Genomic DNA, 9747 nt, shown 5'->3' on the forward strand with positions numbered 1-9747 from the left:
CTCCACCGACTTCTCAGATTCTTGCTGGCTTCAAAAGGAAATCCCCCGGGGACATTAACTTTACCTGTGTCTGTAGCACCTCTCTTCTAGCCATGCCACCATCACCCCTACCTCATCCTGTTTCCTTCTCCATCCCTGTTGAACCACAGATGAAAGGAGCCCCTCCTTTGTCCCAGTTCTTCCTCTGGGACACTTCTCTGAGCAGGGTGTGGGGCTGGAGAAGGGGAAGCCTTGAACAGTTTCAGTCTCCATCCTGTGCTGCCTCTGGGCTGAAGTTCAGAATTCACTTGCTTTTGGATTTATTCTTCTATCTGGCTTATGATCCAAAGTGAGTAGAGATTGGGAGACTCCAAATTAACTGCAGTCTTGGCAGAGAGATGTCACCCCTAGAACACTGGGGAAGAAAAGCAATTATTTAAATAAATATGACGGGGAGCTTCCTTTGTTGGATGAATGCTCAATAGAGGCACCTGTGATCAAGTCTGTCAGCAGGGTCTACCGAAGGCTTCTGTTCCCACTGCCTGTGTACAGACCTCTGTATTGTGATAGCCTACTGTGTGTGGGTGTGAATGTGTCGCCGTAGCTGCCTGGGACTGTGAATGTGTCACATTAGCTGGCCTGGGAATTCCTAGAGGTGCGGATCCTTCTTGAACCATGCCTGACATGTAAATGTTTATGTATTCAAAGCAGATTGAATAGGACTTGCCTGAGACTCAGTTTTTAAATCTAGGATGAGGTGCTGCACTAGAATGATGCCTAGGGGACTTCCAGAAGGTAGCATGTCCTGGCTGTGGTAAGTATGTTGTTTTTAGAAAGGAACATGTCTTGATTAAAATTCCACCCCTACTCCTGCCTGTATGCTGGTTGTGTGGTCTGGACAACTCATTTTACTTTTCTGAGCCATATGTGAAATGGAGGTTAGGCAAAAACAGCTTTGGGATGGGGATGCAGTAACACAAAGTGCTCTGGAAATATTTGTTGAATGACTAATGCTCAGAGAGTTCATAGGAAAAGCTTTCCATTTTAATAGGGCTTGACCAGATCTTCCCACACTGCCCTTCCCCTTAAAGTCGTCAAGCTCTGGAACTTGAAGGAAAGGGCCCTCTCCCTTTGTCTCTGTGCAAGGAGTTGTTTGAGTAGAAAATCACTAATTTAGAGTCACTCCAATATCCAGTTCTTTGTCTTCTCCGGTGCTTGAACTCCAGCTCCTGGGGTGTGGCTGGATGAGCCTGGTCTTGCTTCCTCCTAGCGCTGTTAAGTCAGGGAGAGCAGATATCCTAGTCCACCTCATGCTTCAAGAACACCATGGGAAAGATGCTCTGTAAGTATTTGTGCAAAGAAATAACTCCTTCTTTCTTAGCATTTGATTTCCTATTTTTGCAGGTCTGCAAACTGGATATCTCCATATTCAGGTGATCAGACCCTGGGAAAGTCAGCTTTCCCTTCTTTTCATGCACACACTTGAAATTGGACTGAACTAAGTCAAAACAATTCTTTTTTTAATTAATTAATTTTTTAATTAAAATATAATTTGTTTACAATGTTGTATTAACTTCTGCTGTACAGCAAAGCGATTTCAGTTATATATGTATATACATTCTTTTTCATAGTCTTTTCCACTATAGTTTATCACAGGATATTGAATATTGTTCCCTGTGCTATATAGTGGGATCTTGTTCTTTATCCATTCTATATATAATAGTTTGCATCTGCTAACCCCAAACTCCCACTCCATCCCTCCCCCACCTCTTCTCCCCATTGACAACCCTCAATTCTGTTCTTTATGTCTGTGCATCTGTTTCTGTTTCATAGATAAGTTTACTTGTGTTGTATTTTAAATTCCACATATAAGTTTCAGGTGTACAGCACAGTGATTCAGATATATATATATATATATATATATATATATATATATATATATATGACTGAAATATACATATTCTTTTTCAGATTCTTTTCCCTTTTAGGTTATTACAAAATGTTGAGTTCAGTTCCCTGTGCTATACAATAGGTCCTTGTTGTTTATTTTATATATAGTTGTGTGTATCTGTTAATCTCAAACTTGTAATTTACCCCCCCTTTCCCCTTTAGTAACCATAAGTTTGTTTTCTATGTCTGTGAGTCTATTTCTGTTTCGTAAATAAGATCATTTGTATCTTTTTTTTTTCAGATTCCACATATAAGTGATATCATATAATATTTGTCTTTTGGCTGGCTTACGTCACTTAGTATGATAATCTCTAGGTCCATCTATGTTGTTGAAAATGGCATTATTTCATTCTTTTTATGGCTGAGTAATATTCCATTGTATATATATACCACATCTTCTTTATCCATTCCTCTGTCGATGGACATTTAGGTTGCTTCCATGTCCTGGCTATTGTATTGGTATTAGGTGTTGAACCTTTACCTTTAAAGTTCCCCATGACAAACTCCAGTTTGTTTCACTTTGTGGGTTTCTTCTAAAATTTACTGGTACTGTTGTGCAGACTTAGTCTATGTCTGCAATGGGTTCTGTCTCTAGTAAACCTGAATAAACTTGGGAGATCTCATAGCTACACCTCTGCTCACTAACTCTAAAGACCAATGGGCTTTGGCTAATAGTTACATAGATAAATTAATTAATAGGTGTATTTAGTTCATATGCCAATATTGGTCACATTGTCTAGTTTTTTATGAATCAACCCTCTCTGGAGTAACTTTTCACTACAAAGTCACCTCTTCTTGTATTTATGCAGTTGCCCAACAAGCACATCTTGATCATATAACTTCATTTGTCTCCGTGAATTCTCATTGCATTGTGCTTGTCATTCTAAATGATTTTATTTCATCCCAACTCCTCTGAAGCCTGCATTACAGTCACTATAGATTCACTTCTAATTCTTAACTGTCCCAGTCCAGAAACCCTGATGACTTTATGCTTATACATTGTAAATACTATTTCTAATAAAATGATAATGAATTGCCAGGGCCCTTCGAATTTGTAAACAATGGGAATATTTCCCTAGTGACAGCCAATTACACTAGGCCGGGAAAGTCATTCTATCAGGAGCACTTACCCTTCAGCTGATTTCAATGTCAGAAAACCTCTTCATTCTGATTATTCTTTCAGTTCTGAGTCAGCCAAGCCACAGAGATACTATGTAAATGGCTTAAATGGAAGAAGTATAATAATAATAATTCTTAATGAGGAGACAGTCTGGCTCAGCAGAAGCCTGGAAACCCAGAGACTAAGGGGTATCCTCCTGTTTCTTCATTTATGTGTTCCGTGACCTTGGGCAAATTGTTTGGTCTGTATGTGAGCACTTCACCTCTTAGTGAGTGGAGTCTGGCAACACAAGACAGGGAGAGGAAGACAGGACCATAGTAGATACTGGTTATGGATCACTTGCCACGTGCCAGGCACTGTGCAGGACGATAAAATTCAACCTCAAGCAAAGCAGGAGGTAAATATTATCCCCATTTTACAGATGAGGAAATGGAAGCTCAGAGATAGAAAATTCACATAACTGGGAAGTAGAAGAGGCAGGATTTAGACTCAGGTCTACCTGAATCTGAAGTGCAATTGTCTTGCATTCTTAATTTGCCTTTGTACTATTTCAAAGAGGCCAAAACGAGATGGTACTATAGTCTCATTGTAAGACTAGGGAATTTCAGATCCAGACCAGGGAGTGATCAGCTCAACTGCACCAGGTGGAAGGGCTGCAGAGTCAGGAAAGAGTCTAGACTCTGACCCTTTAGAATTCACTGCAGGGTCCTCTTTCAGGGGCTTGAGCTTACTTTGGGAGGAGGGAGAAGATGTCGACAAAGTCACGTGTTCTCCATCTTGATGGCAAGTGGTCCCCCCTCTCTTTTCTGACCCCCCCTCTATTTACGTGGCATACACATCAGTTGCACTCCTTGGCTGAGGCCCCATTCCCCACTGCCAGGACTCCTGTGGTGGCTTCCTAAAGGGCTCCCTGCCTAGAGCCTCAGTCTCTCGGAGCTTCTCATCACTGAAGGAACAGTCATTTTCCCCCCGAGGGCAATAAAGGGTAATCAAGAGATTGAAGCAGAGGGATTACATAATTAGACTTACAGTTTAGGAAAACTAAACTCTGAGGAATTAATGCATAATGATATTCCCCCTTCATCTCTTTAGCCATTGTTTTCTCCCATCCACTTCCTGTCCTCTAGGCAAATGGAGTACAGAATTGTGTTCAACTGATTATTCTGCCTGACCAGCCCCTCCCTCCTCTATGGGCCTTGAGATGCCATGGTCTTGAAGACCTGTTAAAACTTCTTTGTGAAGAGGTTCTCGTCACCCCACACACTTGGGAACTCTCCAAAAGAGCCTCATTCTCAGCCCTCGGGACGCACTCATTACATGGAAATAGTTTCTTTGTGGTCTGTCTCCCTTACTAAAGTGTGAACCCCTCAAAGACAGGGGCTGCATCACTCACATTGAATCCACAGCTCCCAGGGCAGAGCTAAGCAGTGGTCCCTCTTACGTGTTAGTGGAATGAATCAGTGGGCTCCATAGCTCTGCTTCTTCTCTTGTAAAAAGCGACTGGGTGAGGGAAAGTTGTTAATAGTGGGGGACCAAGGAGTTGCAGAACCTTTGGACAATCCTTTGAATATCTTAGACCTTGATTCTTCTATAAAATTGGGGAAGGGAAGGGAAAGGACAGATGTCTCCTGAGGACCCCGCTTCTCTGACATTCTAGCTTTTTGGTTCTTTAGGGGTAAAGGTGGGGATGATGATTTAAGAATGAGAAATGGGCAATGCTCAAGGAGGTGGGCCTCAATGGGATGGGGAACACTGAAAGTCTAGAGTATTGGCCTCTTGCCATCCTGGGTCCAAGCTTGGGCTGGGGAGAGGGGCTGGAGAAAGTCAGCATTGACCGTGTGTGAGTGATTGAGCTCTGCTGAGAACTTTCCCCGGGAGTGATGAGGACATGCTCAGGCTCGAAGAAAACCCCAAATAGCCACAGCCAGCCTCAAAGCAGTCCCACAAGCTCTCCCTCAGCAATCCCAGACTGCTGACTTGACGGAGCCCCAGCTGGGATTGCTGTCCGTCATGGAGCCTGAGAGCTTTCCCAAAGTCAGGCCATGACTGCTTCCTAATTTGTAAGCCTCAGCCTCCGGCACAGTGTTGAGCACTATACTTCTCAATAAACTGCTCAGTGAATGAATGAATGGCCACAACCTTTCAGCACCTTAGTCTTGGGAAGTCGCATGCAAAGTCTGGCACCATGCAGCATTCATTCCCGCCAAAATTATTTATTTCTCTCTCTTTCTGTTTTTTTCCTATTTCCAAAATCTTCCCTCCCCCCACTCCACCCACACACTTTCTCACTCACCCTCTCTTCACCCATATATTCAATCAGTCTGAGAAGTAGTCTGTGCAGCTGGGCTTGGTGGTAGGGAGAGGCATTACTTAACCAGTTCCAGCGCTGGTATCAGATTTGGGTGGAACCAGAGGAGGGTCCAGTGCTAGATTTATAAAAGCAGGAGGCACAGCTGCTGCAGCTCTTGCTGGATTAACTTTGTTTCTTTTTCTCTGGAGGTAGGGACTTGCATGGGGCAGGAGGGAAGCTGCAAACTATGGCTTGTTGGAGTTTCTTGTACAGGAAGTGTGCTGGGGGTGAGGGTTGGATGGGGGGATTGGAAGGATGGGAGGAAGTGTGGGGGGAAGACCCACACAGGAGAAAGGATGGATGGGCCAGGACTGCTTGGAAGTACCAGCTATGGCCCTGGGATCGTGACTCTTGCCAGGGCGTAAGCCTGGCAAGTCTTTTACTTTTCAGTTGATGCTACCATGTCCCAGGCTCCGGGCTAGGCTGTGAAGTGGGAAGGGGGGTGCTGGGCAGGAGCAGAGTGGAGGGGAGGAGAGGAGAGAGGCAGGCCTGGAACGGTGTGGCCTCACCCGCCCCGTGCTCCCCTCTAGCAGTGACTGAAGGAAGGAACCCGCCGCCATGGGCAAAGAGAAGACCCATATCAATATCATTGTCATTGGCCACGTGGACTCTGGCAAGTCCACCACCACCGGGCATCTCATCTACGAGTGTTGGGGGATCGATAAGAGGACCATCGAGAAGTCTGAGAAGGAGGCAGCCGAGGTAAGGCACCCACGCGCGGTGTTGGTGTCTAGCAGAGGGGGCGGGGAGGATTGGAGAATGGATGTCCCACTCCTGGGTGGGTCTGGTGGCAGAGCGTGGACAGTAGGGTGCGCTGTAGGGTGCCACTGAATTCTCTGGGATAGATTCCTCTGCTTGCTGTCAATGCACACTACTCACTCCCCACCCCTCCAGAGATGGGTAAGGGCTCCTTCAAGTATGCCCGGGTGTTGGACAAACTGAAGGCAGAGAGAGAGTGTGGCATCACCATCCACATCTCCCTGTGGAAGTTTGAAACCAGCAAGTACTACATCACCATCATCGATGCCCCATGAACATGATCACAGGCACCTCCCAGGTAAAGCAGCCCATGTTCCCAGGGCCCTCCCTTTCGGATGGGGGTGGGACAGGCGCAGAGGAAGGGAGGAAACTCAGGCTTTATTTCCGGGACTCTGGGAAGGAGGATATCATAAGCCTTAGAAGGTTTTCCTCATCCATGCCAATCGTCAATTCTGAAAGAACCAGAAGAGGACAGACTCGGTGAGGCTCAGATACGGTCCCCCTTTCAGGCTGGGGCAGGGGCCAGGTTTTCTGACACCCAGACAAGTAGATCACTTGGGGTCCGTCTGGGAGGAAGGAACTAAAAGTTCATTTATGAGACTAGGTGAGAGTTTAACTGGGAGGCAGGACCTCTGTGCACAGCAGTAACCAAGGGACCCACGAACTTATCAACTTCTGGGGAGCATCCCATCCCCGAGCTTTCCAAAGGGACCCGGGACTGCCCGAAACTCTAGCAGGCTTCCCAGCCCGGCCGGCACCCCCTCCCCTAACTAAGCCCTTGACCCTGTGGTATCTGTGTCCTGCAGGCCGACTATGCAGTGCTTATCGTGGCCAGCGGCATGGGCGAGTTCGAGGCGGGCATCTCCAAGAACGGGCAGACCCGCGAGCACATGCTTCTGGCCTTCACCTTGGGCGTGAAGCAGCTGATCGTGGCCATCAAGATGGACTCGACCGAGCCCGCCTTCCAGGAGATCACGGAGGAAGTGAGCACCTACATCAAGAAGATCAGCCTGCGTGGCCTTCGTGCCCATCTCGGGCTGGCACAGCGAAAACATGCTAGAGCCCAGCAGCAACGTGAGTGCGGACCGGGTCAGCAGGTGTGCGTCGTGGGTCTTGGTCCCGGTCCCGGTCCTGTTACTGGTGTGGGCGCACCGGGAGCCATGACCCAGGCTCACCTCCGCTCCGCATCCCCATCCCCCTTCCCTGTACGTGCCCTGGTTCAAGGGCTGGAAGGTTGAGCGACGCACCACTGGGGTGACTGCTGGAAGCTGTGGACTCCATCCTCCCGCCCATTCGCCCCGTCAACAAGCCCCTGAGGCTGCTTCTGCAAGACGCGTACAAGATTGGAGGTGAGGTGACAGGGCTTCTTAAGGAATAAAGGAGTTGAGAATGAGGTCTGGTGTCTGACTTGCCAGGGTTCAGATCCTGACTTTTAAGGTAGGATAAAGTGCCAAAGCCCCCAGCGTTTCCAGTTTATCGGATAGATACATAGCATAAATAAGCCAGTCATGGGTCCTGGTGCTTCCTACTAGTCCCGTAGGTGGCCTTGGTCCTTGCGCCCCAGGACAAGGGATTTCCCCAGAAGCCAGTTCTCACTGGGTGGCTCTAGAATCTTTCTGAGTGCCCTTCCCACTGCACAGGCATCGACACTGTGCCCTTGGGCCGTGTGGAGATGGGCCTCCTGAAACCTGGCATGGTGGTCACCTTTGTCCCTTGCAGCATCACCACTGAGGTCAAGTCTGTGGAGATGCACCACGAGGCCCTGCCCGAGGCCCTGCCTGGTGACAATGTGGGCTTCAACGTGAAGAAAGTGTCTGTGGAGGACATCCGTTGTGGCAATATGGCCGGAGGCAGCAAGAACGACCCCCCTGCCTCCCATGGAGGCTGGCAGCTTTGTGGTACAGGTAAGCTGCGTGGGAGGCCACAGGCCTTGGAGCTTGGTGGTGATGGAAATGCTTCTTAGAAATTAACCTTGACTTCTACAGAAGGCACAGGTTGGCCGAGAGTTGGCCCCAGATCACAGGTGCCATCCGATCTCTTCTAATTCCATCCTCCTCGCCTCACCAGGGGATCATCTTGAATCACTCGGGACAGATCCATGCTGGTGCTGGACTGCCACATGGCCCATGTCTCCTGCAAGCTTGCTGAACTGAGGGAAAAGATTGACCGGTGCTCAGGCAAGAAGCTGGAGGACAACACCAAGGCCCTGATGCAGCCATAGTGCAGATGGTCCCCAGCGAGGCCATGTGTGTGGAGACCTTCTCTGAGTACCCACCTTTAGGTGAACCAGGGACTTATGGCTGCTGAGTCCTGGGAAGGAAAGCACCTCTGGCTGAGGCCAAGGAGCCTTTCCTTCTATGCCTCTTTCTAGAAATTTCACTCTTGCTTCTCCCTTCCTTCCTCCTCCAGGCTGTTTTGCTGTGCATGACATGAGGCAAACATTGGCCACTGGCGTCATCAAGGCCATGGAGAAGACAGCATCTGTGGCCAGGGTCACTAAGTCAGCAGTGAAGGCCAGCAAGAAATGAAGCATGTCCTTCTTCTCCCTGCAATTTAGTTTCCTCAGCAACCTCCACTATGTAGATTAGATACTTCTGTGTATTGACTGAAAAAAATTAATAATAAAATTTAGACTAGCTGTCATGGTTTCTTCCAAGGAAGAAAGCGTGAGGTCAATGAGGAACCTCTGGGTAGATGAACAACTAACTTAAGGCTCATAAACTTCAAAGCAGTTTTATGCTCTGGTTGGTGAACACACCATTCAGGTCCTAACAGCCTTCTCCTACCCAGGGCTCTATCCTATCCTTCTCCTGTTTCCCATAAGGAAGTATTGTTTGGGGATGTGATAAAGTATAATCACAATGGCATAGGGTGGGATCTCAGTGCCAATAGGTTAGTCAACACTACCATGTCCTCGATTCTTGGTGCTAGGTGCTTTAGCATTCAGAATCCTGAAAGAGTCAATGTGAATTTCTCTTAGGCAGAAGGGAGGCACTATATATGGATGTTTGGGCTCAACCTGCTGCCCACCATGTTCATTTAGGTTAGGTTACTATGCCTAGAGGGTGAGGAATGAATGGAGCTCTGTAAACTTTTGTTCCATAATTTCTGTTTTCCATTTTTCAGATGCAGCAGAGTATCGCCTCATGGCACTTAATAAGCTAAATTACATGCTCATTCATCATATACTGGGAATCAGGCCCCCAAGGTCTGCCTGTGGTGTATTCATCCATCCATCAAATATTGGCAGAATTTGTGCTAGATGTTAGTCTGGCCCCTTAGACTTACTTAGTGTGTAGAGACAAGTAAATATCAGGTGGTGATAAATGCATAAAGCAAGGGAGCAGTGAGAATGGTAGAGGTGGAAAGTAGACCATGAAAGATGCAAGGCAGTGAAGATTTCTAACCACCCAAGCAAGATGGCAACTTGGACCAGGAGGATAGTCATGATGGAGATAAGCAGTGAGAAGTTCTGACTATATTTAGAAACTGACAAATATCTAAAAATTGGATGTGGGATATAAGGAAAGGGGGTTAAAGGTGACATTTACATTCTTGGCCTGAGGAATTAGAAGGGTGGAGCTTCTAT

General features: G+C 47.2%; 1 pseudogene across 1 annotated transcript; it reads left to right on the plus strand.

Annotated features, from left to right (window-relative positions):
• The first annotated feature begins 5957 nt into the window (after positions 1–5957).
• On the plus strand, positions 5958–8686 carry LOC309807604 (elongation factor 1-alpha, oocyte form-like; annotated as a pseudogene). The gene is made up of 7 exons: positions 5958–6101; positions 6296–6456; positions 6965–7232; positions 7368–7507; positions 7799–8062; positions 8226–8439; positions 8568–8686. The product of its transcript is annotated as an elongation factor 1-alpha, oocyte form-like (transcript).
• Positions 8687–9747: the final 1061 nt, after the last annotated feature.

Source organism: Mesoplodon mirus (assembly GCF_964341445.2).
Source record: "Mesoplodon mirus genome assembly, chromosome: 7".
NCBI lineage: Eukaryota > Metazoa > Chordata > Mammalia > Artiodactyla > Ziphiidae > Mesoplodon > Mesoplodon mirus.